A 17,697-nucleotide genomic window follows, 5' to 3' on the forward strand; every position below is an offset into this window, starting at 1 on the left:
ATGGTATATAATACAGGACTTGAAATGCATACATACGAGTACGTTGAAGTTTGATTATCTCACATTGCTTGGTATAAATAGATTTACGATAATAAAGACTTTACTTCATTTGAAAGTATTTCATTTGTCAAGATGTATATGTAAAATGTATGAATAACTTGTTAACTATACTCATTATAGTTTCTCAAAAAGTATGTTTCCATTTAGTAAGAATAACTTAGTGATATAATAGCCCTTTAAACATAAAGATGTTTGTATCAATACTCTATAAGATAGATATTATACTTGTGTTTATAAAATGATACTTTGACTTGTAATGTACTTGTATTTCCCCCTAAAACATGAAAAGAATTGAAAGGTAGGGGTATGAACTCACTCGTTTGGTTTGAAGAGAGAGAGGCTAGAGTTGAGCAGAACTTCTACCGCGGAAAGTTGCGTCTTCGGGCTCTTCGGGGATCTCTGCAGCGTAGATCTTTCGTCGGGGGCTCGAGTGCGGAAACCGAGGGCGTCGGGATGATCTCTGGGGCTTAGAAGTATGGGAGAGTGACTGAGGATTTGAGAATGTGTGCAAAAACTCGAAGCTTAACGTCTCTATTTATAGGCTGGAAATTCCTCGTACGTGGGGGCGTACTACCGAAGTACGCTGGGCGTACTCGGTACGCGGGGCGTACTTCGGTTACGCGGGGCGTAACAATGCGTCATGGCTTACGACTCCGGTCTAGCTAAGCATAGAGGTGCAGCCGATGGGACTCGACTCTGGGTCTAGTACGCGGGGCGTACTCCCATATTACACGGGGCACAATCCCGGCTCCCGTCTTCTAAATTCCGTAACTTTCGCGTACAGGCTCTGTTTTTCGCGTTCTTTATATCCATGCGTAGGTGAGATTATGCTCTACAACTTTCATTTAGACTTCGTCGGCTAGTTTTGACTTTATTTTTAATGATATATTTTTAATAGACCAGGACTCCTAAAGTCCGTTAAAAATTCATAGTTTCTTTATTCGACGTCAGTTTTCGTTTGTCTTTTTATCAATTTGCTCCTCTTATAGAGATATTCAACTCTCATTTAGGTTGCGTTAGCTAATTAACACTCGATCTTCAATTCGAGTTTTTATCCCTCTACTACTGTTACGAAACTTTGAAAATTCGTAACTTCTTCATACGAGGTCCAAATTGGGCGATCTTTTTATGTATGTTTACAGTTTAGCGGACTCTACATCTTTTGTTTAGATACTTTAAGGCAAAAATGCATTTTATCGAAATTTCACTTTTTACGTTAAATAGCGTTTTAACGGCGTGTCGTAAATATACGAGTGGTTATAATTTCTTCAATATAACCCGGTTTTGAACGTTCTTCATGTTTTTGGAAACCTTGGCACGTTATCTAAAATTTGATGCATCCCAACTTAGATATTTGAACACTTCATTTTCAAGGTTAATTTAGTTGGTTCCAAATAGTTTTTGTTATATTTGACATTTGAGCGTTACACTGCTTTGGAAAAATATAGGGTTGTCACATGTGCCGAGTTCACTACACCCTGACTTACTTCATTTTTTGGATTGTGGTATTCTCTAGAATGCTTAGGGAATTCTTTAATTAACTCCTTGATTACTGGGGGTGCCTTCTTCGTGAGCGGGCCTTGTGAATCGAGCAATTGCCTTGTGGTGACATTGACTCCATCGTAGAAGATGGAGACCTCTTGTTGGCTATTGAGGTCATGGTGTGGGCAATTTCTAAGAAGACCTTTGTATCTTTCCCAAGCTTCATAAAGAGACTCCCCGGGTAGTTGTTCGAAGTTGGCGATGGCTTTCTTCAACTTAGCTATTTTGGAAGGCGGGCAAAAGTGGTCTATAAACTCTTCTTTCATCTTGGCCCATGTGGTGACGGATCCGGGAGGAAGTGACTTGAGCCAATCCCTTGCAGCACCCTTGAATGTGATTGGAAGCGTGCGAAGTAGCTGGGTCTCGCGTGGCACATTTGGTACATTGACGTAATCAGCCACATCATTTACTTCATCCAAGTGCTTGTAGGCATCCTCGTGGTGTCACACCCCCAAACCAGAACGGTGGAAACGTTCGGGGGCGGAGGACTTCATGTAAGTATCACAACACATGCAATATAATAATCCAAGTACAAACAACCATTTCATTAACAAGTATAAGTTTTACATAAGTGTTTAAACATTACATATTCAAACACCAAAGTAGGTACAGTAGAAGACAAGAGTCGCGGTACGGTACTAGGTAGTCTTCTCAAGAGCTTCGGGAGTGTACCTGTCTACTGGATTCCTGAGAATACAAGTTATTTGAAAAGAGTAGATCAACATTTAAGCTGGTGAGCTCATAAGTATTTTAGTTCTGTAAAGTATACTCTAAGTTCTTTGGAAAAGTTCACTGGTTCCTCCAGAAAATCCTATATTTCCTGAGGTGATAAACTGATAACCTCAATAGTTTCCCTCTATAATTACTTAGTTTATATTAGTTATGTATAACCTAATATTGAACTGACAGTGAAATGGGTGTATCTGCCCTAAGCCCACAAACAAACAAGGAACATGAAGTAAGGCAGAAGTCCCACATTTCACTCTCAATCGGATATATAACTCTGATGTAATAATGTAAGGGCTAGAATGTTGTAATAGTCGAAGGGTCAGTTTGATTTTTACGAAGTATCTGTTGTCTTCGTATATATAGGTCTTCAGATGTATTGTTATTTTACTAAGGCATTATAAAGTCAAGTCTTGACTCTTAGTCCTTAGTATTGTTATGCTTTTGTTCTCCTATAAATAAGGGTCTGTAATAGTATTCAACAGAGTCTAGAACGGAGATTTACAGTTTAGTCATTGTATTCTGTAAACTGAAAAGCATAATACGAGTTGATCAAATATTCTATTTACTTCTCTGTTCTTCTTTTGAAATCATTTACTCAATTCATACTCGAATTACATTCAAACTCGATTCCAAATCTCATCAATTGGTATCAGAGCAGGAATCCTTTCTGTGATCTAATTTTCATATGTTCAAAAAGATTTTTGAATCTATTGTTTGATTCAAAAAGTTTCCATTCTTTCTATATGTGAAAATTCTTCCTGATGTAGGTCTAGGATCTGATTCTGCGAATATTTTTGTGAATCGATTGTTTGTAGTGTGATTCTAATCTGAAATATACAATTTGATTTCAAATTCTCAAAGTTTTCATATTATTGTTGAAGTTTTATTCCGTACAACAATGGTGTCATTCAATCTTAACTCAATGACATCATTTTCTCATTTACTTGGATCATCCACAAAGATTCCGATGCTAATTCCATAATATTATGAACAGTGGGCAGATCGTATGCAAGACTACTTGAACGGACTGGATGAGGATTTATGGAATTGCATTTCAGGTGAAATAAATCCACCTGCAACAGTTCAGTCAATCGGTGCATCTTCAAGCAGTTCAGAGGTTAAAACTCAATCTAATCGTTTAAAACAACTGGAGAAGAAATGCATGAGGGAATTAAGAGGTGCTTTGCCTCCTATTGTGTACAATTATGTCAGGACATGTACAACAACTAAAGAAATCTGGAACAATCTGAAAGACAAATTTCAAGGCAGTGAAAAGACAAAGATCACATCTGTGAAACAATGTCTAGTGGAACTCAAGGATTTCAAACAGAAGGAATCTGAATCCATTGAAGTTTACTATGATCGATTCAACGAGTTAATCTACTGTTGTAATCGTTATGGTATCATAAGGTCATCAATGGAGTTCAACTTGATTTTTTTAATGGAAATTCGAAAGGAATGGAGAAGTGTAAGTATGATGGTGAAAAATCAGCAGAGTTTTGACACTTCGACATTAAATGACTTGTACAATCAGTTGAAATCTCATGAAAATGAGGTTAATGAAATAGTTGAGGAAACAATGGCAAGTCTTGGTGGACCATTGGCACTCATTTCGAAGGGTTCAGAAAGAGAGAGTGAAAAATTAAAGTCTGATGAAGAAGAAGGTTTTCTGATGAATTCTGAAGATGAGGCTTTTGCATTTTACTCAAACAATCTAGTAAAGAAATTTTTTAAGAAACCTTTTAATACAAAGAACAAGTCATCGGATTCGAAGGGTAATTTTGAAAACAAAAACAGAGTGGATGAAAAGCTAAAAGAAGTAAAGAAGGATTCGAAGAGCGAAATGGAGAAAATGGAAAAGATGTTAAAAGGTGATACGGGGATTAATTGCCATTATTGCAATGGTGCTAATCACTTGGCAGTAGATTGCTTGTTGAGAAAGAAGGAAGAAAAGAAAAATAAAACAAAGGATGAAGCTTATTATACAGAGAAGCTGGAGGAAGTGAAATTAAAGGCAAAGAATTTATCTCTGGTAACTCATGGAGAAACTGAATCGGATGGTACATATCAAATATGGTCTTCAGGTTCTGATGACGAAGAGATGAAAAATCCATCACATGGAGCCATGTTTGCAAAGATGGAAGAGGATTCAGACGAAGAACAGACTTACGAAGTGTGTGGGCAATGCTTCGTATCAAAGTCTACTGACAGGTCACCGATGACAACAAAGGTACGTAATATTCTTGAATCCTTTAATATTCCTGTTTCTGCATATAATTCTGAATTAATATCTTTTGATGAAACTGTTACTTACTTTGATTCAATTGTTGTGTCTGCTAGCAATGAAGCGAAAAACTTAAGTGATCAATTACAAGAGACAAGAAAGAAGTTAGATTCAAAAGTCACTAGGATTGATTACTTAGAATTGCAAGTATCGAATATTATGGCAGATAGGGAGAATTTTTCAAAAGAAATAAATTTGTTGTTAGCTCAAAGAAATATTTTTTGTAATTCTGCAAAAAGACTATATGGAAAATTAACTGAATTACACCATTCAAGTGAGATAAGTATGGAACAACATAGAAAATTGCTACTATTTTTAGCTTATGACAGAGCTAAGGTAGATAGTATTTCATATGATTGTGAAAAAGAAATTTCTGATTTTAACAAAGTTCCAGATGATAGGTTTAGATATGGAATTGCTAAAGTCGAAGATTGTCTTGATGCTAATGATTTAGTAAACATTGTGAATGAAACCTTAACTAAATCTGAACAGATTCGAATTTTGAAAAAGACTGAGAATTCTACATCTAATTCAGAATCTAATTTCGTTGATATTGAAGATAATTCTGATAATATTAGTCAAATTAGTGATGTAGAGGATGTAGATTGTTCTCCATTGTCTGTAATAAATGTAGCAAATTCTTTTAAAGGGAAAGATAAATGTGAAGATTTATTGGTAAAAGTTGACACTGATCAACCTTCAACTTCGAAAGTTTGTGATATGGAATTTGTGGAAATACATGATAGTCAAACAGATGATAGTGATAATGAGGAAGAAAGTACAAATTCGAAGACAAATAAAAGTTCGAAAGAAGTTGAAATTCCTCGAGTGGTTGTTGATCAAGTTTATATGGATTCACAAGAGTTTGAGCAAATTCTTAGTGAAAAAGGTGCTCATTATCTTGAAACGAATACTGTGGTTTATCCAATCTTCAAATGCACTGATGATATTGTATTCCCAAACCAAATCTTCGTAACAACAGGTAATGTTGAAAATATTAAGCCTGAATTCAAAAATTTGGTAGAGGAAGACAATAAGAAAACTTCTGATGAGGGTTTCTTTTCGAATCAAAGCACAGTTGAAAACAATCTAACAAAGAATTCATATATCTTTCAACGTCAAAAACCAAAACGAATATGGGTTGAAAAGTCGAAACTTGAAAAGAAGATAGTTAACACAACTGATAATGTGTTCACAAAGCACGACAATGCTAAACCAGAAATTAAAGAAGTCAACAAAGCTATAAAATTAAATTCAAAAGAGTTTAAAGAACAAGTTGAAAAATTCTCAAAAGAAAATAATATTTCTAAACGTCAAGCAAGAACAAATTTTTTTTGGCAAACTATTGGGTCATTAAATAAGAAATCATTAAATTTTTCAAAAGGAGGAAAAGTTTTTAGAGGAAAATCAAAGACTCAAAATTTTGAAAAGAAAAATACTTCATTTTCAAATATTCAAACAAACTTTTCTAATGAAACAAAAACAATACTTCCAAGAAAAAGTTTTTAGGAAAAGGTTGAAAAACAGATTTCAAAATCACAATTCAATGCGTCTTATCATGAATCATATCTTTTAAAACCAAAAGTGGATTATGATCCAAGTTCAGCAAAATGTTATAATCCTTCGAAGAAACAAGCTGAGAAAGTATCATATGCGAAGGGTATAACAACTAAAAGAAATATTGATCATTGGTTGGAAGGAAAGGGAAAAATGTATCAATCAAGTAAGTTTTCAAAAGAACAGATACATGAGGCGTATGACAAGTATGCAAATCCTTCAATGAATGGCAGTTTATCATCCAAGGAATCCAACATTACAGTTAAAGTCTGGAAACCAGTCTCAACAGAAAAAAAGCGACATATCACAAACTCAACATGCGAAGGGGTATATCAGTGAAAATTTGAAAACAATAAAAACTCATATATCTGACACTTTGAATGAAAATGTTAAATTTGTTGACAGTTTCAAAACAAGAGTTTGTGATTGGGTTAATGGTTGTACTTTACAATTGAAAAAGACATCTAATATGAATGGACCCAACAAGTTTTGGGTACCTAATTTTTTTCAATAATTGCAGGTACTTTGTGACGAGCAATATGATAACAAGTGGTATATTGATAGTGGTTGCTAACGTCACATGACTGGGATGAAGGAAAACTTAAGAGATTTTCGAAGTCTAGAGATTGGTGGAGTGGTTAAGTTTGGCAATAATCACAAGTGCAAAGTCAAAGGTTATGGAAAGATAACGAATGAAACATTCACTGTCAATCGAGTTGCATTTTTCGAAGGCTTACAACATAATTTGATAAGTGTTTCACAACTTGTTGTGGGCACTGTAAATCAAGTTCTTTTTAATGACGAATCCAGCGTTATTTCGAATGTTGACACAAATGAAGTTTTACTCAAGTCAAAACGAAAAGGAGGTTATCACATCTCAATTTTCAAAACATCAACAAACTTGTCGTACAAGATCTGGTAAGAGGTTTACCCATTCTTAAATATGATAATGACAGTTTGTGTGCAGCCTGTGAAGTAGGAAAACAACACAAACAAGGTCATCCAATCACAATAGATTTGAAGATTGTTGAACCCCTCGAACTTTTGCATATTGATTTATATGGTCCGTCAACAATTGCTACTCTTAACAAGAAAAGGTACATTCTAGTAATTGTAGATGATTTTTCAAGATTTACGTGGGTTTATTTTCTCAGGTTAAAATCCGAAGTTTCACAAATGATGATTGATTTTATCAAGAAAATGGAAATTTCGTTGAAGAAGCCAGTTCGAAAAATTAAAAGTGATCATGGAACTAAATTCAAAAATCGGGTTTTAGATTCATTTTTGGTGGGAAAAGGTATTTCGCATAATTTTTCATCTCCATATACGCCACAACAAAATGGTGTAGTTGAACGAAGAAATCGATCATTATGCGAAGCTGCAAGAACAATGTTGGCATATTCAAATTTACCTCAATATCTTTGGGCCGAAGTTGTTTCAACTGCTTGTTTTACTCAGAATAGATCATTCATTCATAGACGGTTTAATGCTACTCCTTATGAAATCATCAATAATCGAAAACCTAATGTCAATTTTTTTCATGTTTTTGGATGCAGGTGTTTCATAATTAATCTTAAGGATAATCTTTCGAAGTTTCAAACAAAAGCTGATGAAGGAATTTCTTGGGATATTCACATAATTCTATTGCTTATAGAGTGTTAAATAAGCGAACTTGCAAAGTGGAAGAAACATTCAATTTGACATTTGATGATAATTACATTAAAAAGACTAATCATCAATTTGTAAATTATCCTATTTTGCAAAATTCTTTGAATGATAATGAACCAATTGAAATGGATGATGTTAATTATGAATCGATTTTAGGTACTTCAGATCAAGCAATTGATGCAGAGAGAAATGCGATAGATAATAAACAATCAGAAAATTCGAAGCTTGATAATGACTCAATTTCGTGTTCGAATCAAAACACAAATGCAATATATGATGGTCCAATGGAGGGGGAGCACTTGGATTCGAATAGTTTTGTTGAAGGGGAGCATTCTTACGAATCAGAAGTAATGTCAACCAATGTTAATGTTGAGGGGGAGCCAATCATCGAAGCGGAGCCAAACATCGAAGCGGAGCCAAACATCGAAGCGGAGCCAATAATCGAGGGGGAGCCCATACTTGAGAAGGATCCAATTCTTGAAGAAGAACATTTTGATGATGCTGAGGATGCATGTTCAATAAATGGATCAGAAAATGATGCTATGTTTGAAGATGCACCTTTGGATTTTGATCCTAATTATCCACCATTAGATAAATGGACAAGAAATCATCCAAAAGAACAAATTCTTGGAGATCCACAAGCAGGAGTATTGACAAGGGCTTAACTTCATGCAAGAAAATGAGGTATTAAATACTCACCAAGAGTTGTGCATGTTTAATGTTTTTATTTCCAAAATCGAACCAAAGACAGTTAAGGTTGCAATGGAACATTCTGATTGGGTTGTTGCAATGCAAGCTGAATTGTCTGAATTTGAAAGAAACAAAGTTTGGAGATTAATTCCTAAACCTGTCGATGTTTCAATTGTTGGACTTAAATGGATTTTTAAAAACAAAACTGACAAAGATGGAAACATTATTCGAAATAAGGCCAGACTTGTTGTTAAAGGATATTCTCCACAAGAAGGAATTGATTATGAAGAAACATTTGTCCCTGTCGCGAGACTCGAGGTTGTTCGTATTTTTCTAGCTTATGCAGCTCATAAAGATTTCGACGTTTATCAAATGGATGTCAAATGTGCATTCTTAAACGGTGAACTCGAAGAAACGGTTTATGTTGAACAACCATTAGGTTTTATAAATAACGAACATCCTGATCATGTTTATATTTTAGATAAAGCTGTGTATGGGTTGAAACAAGCACCACGAGCATGGTATGCAACATTAACATCATTTTTGAAACAATCTAAATTTAACCAAGGATCAGTTGATCCCACTTTATTTCGAAAGAAAGTTGGGACTTATCTGATGCTTGTTCAAATTTATGTTGATGATATAATTTTTGCCTCTACTGACCCTACTTTATCTAAAGAATTTGAAGACTTGATGAAAAGCAAATTCGAAATGAGTATGATGAGCAAGATCAATAATTTTTTGGGTTTGAATATACGTCAAAACAGAGAAGGCATATTCATAAATCAGGAGAAATATACGAAGAATTTGTTACAAAAGTTTGGAATGACGAATAGCACAAGGTTACGAATACCAATGGCAACGGGCATAAAGCTAACTTCTTCGCTAGATAAATCTGCAAGTCGACCTGATATTATGTTTTCTATTTGTAATTGTGCAAGGTATCATTCGAATCCACGTGAACCACATCTAACAGCAGTGACGAATATTTTTTGATATTTGAAAGGCACTACTTCGTTAGGTTTGTGGTATCCTTCGAAAACAGCTTTCTTTGTACAAGCTTATTCAGATGCGGATCTTGGAGGATGCAGTCTTGATCAAAAAAGCACAACTGGTGGATGTCAATTACTAGATGGAAAATTGGTCAGTTGGCAATCAAAGAAGCAAACATGTGTTTCGATATCTACGGCCGAGGCTGAATATGTTGCTGCAGCTGCGTGTACATCACAAATTATTTGGATTCAAAGTCAATTACGTGATTATGCTATAAATATGAAAAAGATTCCTTTATATTGTGATTCACAAAGTGCAATAAGAATTTGTCATAATCCTGTGCAGCATTCGAAGACTAAGCACATTGATCTCAGATATCATTTCATAAAAGATCATGTGGAAGAAGGGAATATTGAAGTTCATTTTGTGAAAACAACGGAACAGTTGGCAGATATTTTTACAAAGGCATTGGATGAAAAATCATTTCTTTGTATCTTAGAAGGATTGGGTATGATTGATGGAAATTCACTTACATGTGATAAAAGTGAAGAGTGATGGGTCTGAATGATTTGGTGAACTGACGGACAGGGTGATTAAGTGTTCATGGTCAACGCTTCGAATGGTTTGCATTCGTATGATTTATTCAATGTTGCAGTTCATATTCAGAGACTAATGTTCCAAGTCAACATTTCGGATGCTTCGTGTTCGTATGTTTAGAAGATAATACATATCTCAACTAAGATTAGAATTCTCGTTTTTTTTATTTTCTTCGCTTTCGAAAAAAAAACCTGAAAAGTCAAAAATATTTTCTTTTGATTATTTTTTTTTAAAAAAATCAAAAATCCAAAAAGATTTTATTTTGTTATGTTTCTTAATTTTGAAAAAAAAAAGTCAAAAATCAAAAATCACAAAAATATTTTTGTTTTCTTTGTTCTTTGTGTGCTGAGAATTTAATACAGGTCTAAAATGCGAAGAGCTCATATTTGTGTCTTCTATGGGAAGGTATGATTTTGATCAATTGTGTACTAGTTAGGACGTCCCTAGAAGCATGTTGTTGCATGTTGCCTCAAGCCTCATATGACTCTATGTGTGGGAAATGAAAGCCTTGATGAAATTATCTCATGAAAATTTCTTCCCAACAAGGCTTGTATTCGCATAAGTCAACAAGAGCTACCTTACTCTTCTCACATGAGTTAAGAGTTTTCTGTTTTGTCCATTATAACAGAGGTACATTTCGATTCTTATCCAATCTTTTTATACCAAACAATTCTTTTAATCCAAATTTTTGAAGAGATTTGTCCTTGAGGTCTTTGATCAAACAAATCAAAACTTAGACAAATCACAAGTCTGTGTTTATGATCTAACATCATGAGTCTGTGATGGAGGTGAAACCCAAATATCATAAACCTTAAGGAATTGACAGGGAACTATGTTCCAGAACTTACGAAACATTTGTTTCAGTACCTTTTATACTCAAAATCATATTCATTTCTTTTGAGTGATCTTAATCAAACATTCGAAACCTACGATGTTTGTTCCCAACAAGATCCAGCATAAATTTTTTTTTGTATGAATATGATTTCTGTGTGAGTATAATTTGAAAATCCTAGTTACTTTGAATATCATTCGAAACCAATTTGTCACTGACTACATTGGTCACACAAATAATTTCGGTTACAATTTATCATCTTATGTTAAGGTTGCTATGTAACGAAATTTTCGAAGCCACTCTTATGCCTTATAAAAGACACCCTTCGAAACTTCTCTACAAGTTATCAATTGTAATTCATGGGAAACCAAGCAAGCTGTTAATTATCTCTCTTGATAATTTTCGAAGAAATCTTTGCCCGGGATTCAATTGTTTTGTGTCAAATTAAATTTTTGACATCACAGGTTTCAAAAAAAAATTTATTTGTTTCTTCTCTAATTTTTTTCTTTGGAACACAGCACACACGAAATCCTTGAGGTTTGAGTATTACCAACTCAATCTGATGATTTCAAATCTCTGGCATATGACTTCGTTTTTTCAACCCAAAAGGGAAAGAGCCTTACCTCTATTCGAAGGAATCCGACGGTTACACTTCTTTTGGGGAATATCAAACAGTCTTGTCTCTTGGTGACGTATGGTATACGATACGAGTTTTAGGCGTGCTGACAATTACGATTGTTACTTTTTGATGAGTAGGACCCGTCTTTCAAGGCGCCATGTCAGCAAGCATTTAATGAATCCCGCTTCAAATTCAAAATTCTAGGGTTACATATAAAAAGGGAACTCAGAGGGCTATAACACTTTACGCGATCAAAAATTATCAGTCATACAAGTTCAATTTACAATTTATCTCTCAAACACTTATCTTCTTCAATCATCTTGATCATACTCATCAATGGCGACTCACAAACAAGACAATGTTACATCATCACCAACAACTTAAGAAGTCGTTAGTGTTCCAATCTTGAAGATCCAAGGTTCAAATTACCAAGTGGAGTCAGATTTATCCAAATATCCGGATTGACTCAAAATGTTGGTGGTTGCTTTACAGAATTCAGTTCTGTCCAAAGCTATGTTTGATTTCTTTGCTGTTCCTATGTCGTGGTTATCAAAGGCTGCTTCTACTGCATCGTACAACAAGGAGACTGGTTGCGTGGAATTTACAATGGTGAATGATACTCGTATTAGGGTATCTAAGCGGTTATTTTGAAAATTTTTGGGGATTCCGAATACTGGTACGTATGACGAAATTTCATCTTCCCAAGTAGTGTTCATGTTCAACGAAATGGGACATCAACCTCCATTGACGCGTATCAGTGACTTTAAGAAGTCTGGATTACCTACGGTATGGAATTTCTTGTTCGACATTTTTCTTCGATGTCTTACTGGAAGAAACGTAGGTCTTGACAAAGGACGAATGGAAGTTTATGCAATGGTGGCATGGATTTATTATGATCTGAATGTTGATTACTCTGAACAGTTGTGGACAAACTTTTTAACAAGTATTTCCAAGACAAGTGCCAAGCAGGGAATCTCATGTGCTCGATATTGGAGATTGATTATTCAATATGTTTACAACAAGGAGAAGATCGAAGTTCCTGATTTTGAAGAAAAAGCAGTGTTTCACATGTATGGCAGTCCGAAGGAAGTTGTTGATGATCCTGAGGTTTTTACATCCATAGCTCGTATTCTGGATGCGATGCTCAAGAAGGTGGATCCAACAAATGAAGTTTTGGTGTCATATTTGCAATCAATTAACACAACAGTTGTGACAGGAATGTTGTATGAAGAAGAGAAGAGGAAATCCAAGAAATCGAAGAAGACAGATGTTGGGTCTTCGGAAAAAGTGATGAAGGATGAGAAGAAGAAGAAATCTCCACAAACTAAATCTGCTACAAGTGAAGGTGTTTCTCTCATTTTAACAACAGTTGCTGATACACCTGTTATTGAAGCATCCCCTTCGAAGAAACTATTCCATCAAAGACAGGAGTTTTTCGTCGAGTGAAAATAAAGCGAAAGTCTTCGTCTCAGCTTGTTAAGAAAACACAAGTTACACAGCAGGGTGTAATTGTTAGGGAAATTCCAGCTCCGGTGTCTCCATCATCCAAAAAGCGAAGGGATGAAGATCTTGCAAAGTTTCTAAAGAAGAATCAAAGAATAGAAGATGTACAGCAAGTTCCTGAAACACCGGAGATTCGAATTCATGAAGAAGCAAAGACCAGTGTGTCTGTTGGTCTTTCGAAGCCTACTGAACAAAGTCATGTTGTTTCATTACCTCAGGTTACATCGACTACTGATTCTCCTACTTTTCAATCTATCATGGATCAACCATTCACTACCATATTTTCAACACAATCAACTGGTCCACCAAACCCATCATCCCCAATTGATGAAACTATGGCTGCTGATGATGAAAGTGATACTGAAGGCTTTGGATGTACATTCGAAGCTCTTCATTTTGATCATGCCGAAGAAGATTTTCCAGACCACATGTTGATGACAATGAAGCAATTCAAGATCTTGAATTCAAAATTGAATTCAATCTTGCAATCACAAGCTGATGTGGGTAGTGGTGGGGTTACAAGTTTGGAAGTTGATTCCTTAATCAAAATGATGGAAGGCCGTGTGATTTCGAAGGCATCTGGGCTCATTCGGTATTCAGATAGTCGTGTTCTTGAAAAAGTTGATCAGCATGATGTTTCAAATGAGAATCGTATTAATTCTCAGAGATCTGAATTTGTACGAGAGTTGGAAGATCTTAAAATGGTTACGAAGGAGCGTTATGTGCTCTTCGTACAGGAAGTCAAGAAAGTACGAGAAGATGTCAACTTACAGATCAGAGAACTTCACGAAGACATGCAGAAGGAAATTCAGACTGCTCAGCAGGATTATGCTTTACCAAATAAGAAAATTGACATCATTTGTGATGCTGTTGTCAAATGTGTCAAAATGTTTGAGCAGATAAATCCACAACTAACAACTATTTCTGCCAAAGAAGAACAAAGTTTTGGAGAATTGGTCAGGTTACTGAAAGAATTACAAGACTTGTCTTCAAAGAATGTCTCTTCGATTATTTCTCAAGAATTTCTGTCTCAAAAATTTTCTCAATTCGAAGCCATCTTACACAAGAATTTGGCTCCACTACTTCACATTTCGAGCCTTTTACCAAACGTATCAGATGCCCCACCTGCTTTCACAAGGGTGCAAGGGGGAGAAAAGATTGATCATACAAAGGCTGGGGAACAAATAAAGACAACCAATGATACGAAGGTAGTCGGAAAAGTATACCCTTCGAAAGTGGTAGTAAAGCCAACTGTTGTTTGATCACATGTATTCTTTTGAGAAGGTCCCTAAAAAGAGCTATGTGGTTACAAACACAGATTTTGGTCAACTTGATTTTCCTATCAATGAAATGATGTTTATTATGCCACAATTCAAAGCTGAAATGAAATCATTGGAAACTGAAGAGGGAAAGAAGATGAAAATAAGATTTCATGCAGTGTTGGCTAAAGCTCAGGAAGAAGTGTGGTTTTTAGAGAAGATTAAAAAGGTGATATCCATAAAAAGGGATGTTGTATTCGAAGGGATGTTTGAAAATCTCTAGTATACAGTGGCAAGAGCAAGTGGAAAGATACAAGAATTTACAATGGCGGACTTTCCTTTGATGAATACGTATGATCTAATCAATATCGCCTTGATGCTCAAAGACAAATCATTTTCTTTTCTTCAAGACACTGAGCCAGATGTTTTTAATCTTGGGTGCAAGCACATCAAAATATTTTTGGAGAATTACTTTGAGTGTTTGGCTCAAACAGATGTCGAACTTGCTACTGTCAAAGGCTTCGACATAACTGCACCAATGGCACCAATGAAGAAACAGACTGAGCTGAACAAGTATGAAGATGGTGAAATTTGTTTAAAGCCACTGGGGATTGTTTTTGCAGGAAAAGATAAAGCTGGAAGAGCTAAAAGATTTTTATTTCAAACTTGTGAAGTAGAGAGATACTCAAATTTGCAATATACGAATTTAATTGTTCGTATGAATCAGATCAAGAAAAACAATGAAGGAGACAAGAAACAGATAAAGAAAGTTATCTCATGGTATATGGAAATCCGAAGAGTGCTGATGTATGTTGTTCAATCACTGACGTCTTGAAGACTTCGACCTTGATTCCAAAGGGGGAGATTGTAAGGGTTAGAATGTTGTGATAGTCGAAGGGTCAGTTTGATTGTTATGAAGTATCTGTTGTCTTCGTATATATAGGTCTTCGGATGTATTGTTATTTTACTAAGGCATTATAAAGTCAATTCTTAACTCTTAGTCCTTAGTATTGTTATGCTTTTGTTCTCCTATAAATAGGGGTCTGTAATAGTATTCAACAGAGTCTAGAACGGAGATTTACAGTTTAGTCATTGAATTCTATAAACTGAAAAGCATAATACGAGCTGATCAAATATTCTATTTACTTCTCTATTCTTCTTTTGAAATCATTTACTCAATTCATACTCGAATTACATTCAAACTCGATTCCAAATCTCATCAAATAACTAAGGACTTATAGAATTAACCACTAAAGGTTTTTATGTTATACTAGTTTACAGAGATTGAATGACTAAGTTTCATTTGATGAGTGGTTTAATTCCATAACCTGTTTCATTTGTAAAAGTGGTTTAATCCCATAACCTTTCCATTTGTAAAAGTGGTTTAATCCCATAACCGTTCCATTTGTAAAAGTGGTTTCATCCCATAAACCGTTCCATTTGTGAAAGTGGTTTAGTCCCATAAACCCTTTCCTTTGTATAAGTAGTTAAATCCCATAACCCGTTTCTTTTAAATAAGTGGTTTAGTTCCATAAACCGTTTCATTTGTAAAACTATTCTTAGTTATATGTGCTCTATGGTAAAAACCTTAGTATTAATCATGGAAAATATTATATTATCCATAATACTGCCTTGTGGTTTTAAATGTTCAAAAACAGAAGTACAAGTATATTTACTATACTTGATTTCATGATACGTAGCTTTTACTGTAAGTAAAAACTACAAAAGGTATATTTGGTCGGGATGTAATTATCTTTTCTTACTGTTTTAAGAGAAGTATATCACTTAGTAATTCACTCATTGTTTTATCCATGTGAGTTCTATTAACCATACTAATATGACTGATATGCCTGCCGCGACCTTCTTCAGGCATCGGAATGCAATGATATTTGACACTCTAGGCCTGCCGGCCAAACTGTAGTGAACAGTAGAGGTGCGGGACTGTCAGTCCCATATAGATCTATACACAAATTCACGCTCTCCCTACAAGAGATTTTGGTTAATAGGTCAGGACTTAAAGTCGTACTTAGATAAGTACAACGTGAAGGGTATCACAAATTTAATGTTTCAACGAGATTTACGATGTATTATTACCCCGTGATTGCTAACCCTGGTACTCTGTATCGTACCTTTGTTAATGCAAACCTGATATGATGTATTATTACCTCATGATTGCTAACCCTGGTACTTTGTATCGTACCTTTGTTAATGCAAAACCGGCATGATGTATCTTTACTTCTTTAACATGTTATTCGTATATTAAAGGCATTATACATATCCTGGTATAGTTAAATAAGTTTTGGTACTTTCCTTGGAATGTGAATCATACTCGTATATTTAGTTTTGAATCATAAATTATACCTATTATAATTTATATGCTCTATCTGGTTAACATGATTTCTCATGGATGAACATCTTTGCTCAGCCTGATACATAGGTAATGATACCAAAACGAGTGACCTTTTTATACTAATATATGTATGGTATATATAATTAAGAAGGAAACAACCTTCGGACAAATAAAACAACCTTAACTCCACATCCAAACAAGGAAAAGGAAATAAGATAATTCATTAGTCCTAAGTCCTTCAAATCTTATTTATATATTTATACATACATACATAAATATATATATATATATATATATATATATATATATATATATATATATATATATAAACATGATTTTTCGCATTTATAATTTGAAATAGTTTATAAAACATTTTTCAAAGAATTTAACGGAGTTTACATGACTTTAAAGATTTAACATGGCTTTAAGTCATTTTGGATGTATTTGGTAATTCTTGAAAGCATACGGAAACTATTTGCGTCATTATTATCACATACAGTTATTAACACAATTTAATACTATGTTAAACTTGTATTCCCCCCTAAAAAGCATTTAGAAACCATTAAAAATGTAAATTATAGGGGTATGAACTCACCTTGATAAGCGGTGATTCGGGCAGCGTTTCGTTTCCCGGAAAAGAGTTTGTTCGACGAAAAACCGGCTAAAACCGGGCAGAGTTTCGACAGGAGAGAGGATGAATTCTCGAGAATTACGGGGCTCTGGGGCTTGCTTCGGGCTTTGGATGTGATACCAGGGCCTACGGGGGTCGTGAGAAAGTCTTTGAGGTGAAAAGATGAAAGATTGTGAGATTTGGGGTGAAAAACCTCTCAAATCCGAGAAGTCTCGCACCCTTTATATAGGGGTGCGAGGGTGCGGTCCAAAGGGAGACATCTGGCGAGGGCGAGGAGTTAGCAGCCACACGTCGTTCATGCGAAGGGTACACGTGCGAGGGTCAGATAGATGGGGGCTTCGGACTTGACCAACCTTCGGTCCAATGGGAGGATGCCACGATGC

General features: G+C 35.1%; 1 non-coding gene across 1 annotated transcript; it reads left to right on the forward strand.

Moving 5' to 3' along the window:
• Positions 1–1,713: 1,713 nt before the first annotated feature.
• LOC145056152 (small nucleolar RNA R71) lies at positions 1,714–1,820 on the forward strand. The gene has a single exon (XR_013685686.1). It is a non-coding gene; the product is annotated as a small nucleolar RNA R71 (small nucleolar RNA).
• The last annotated feature ends 15,877 nt before the right edge of the window (positions 1,821–17,697 follow it).

This window comes from Lactuca serriola, chromosome 5 (assembly GCF_051521515.1).
Source record: "Lactuca serriola cultivar US96UC23 chromosome 5, Lser_US96UC23_V15, whole genome shotgun sequence".
Taxonomy (NCBI): domain Eukaryota; kingdom Viridiplantae; phylum Streptophyta; class Magnoliopsida; order Asterales; family Asteraceae; genus Lactuca; species Lactuca serriola.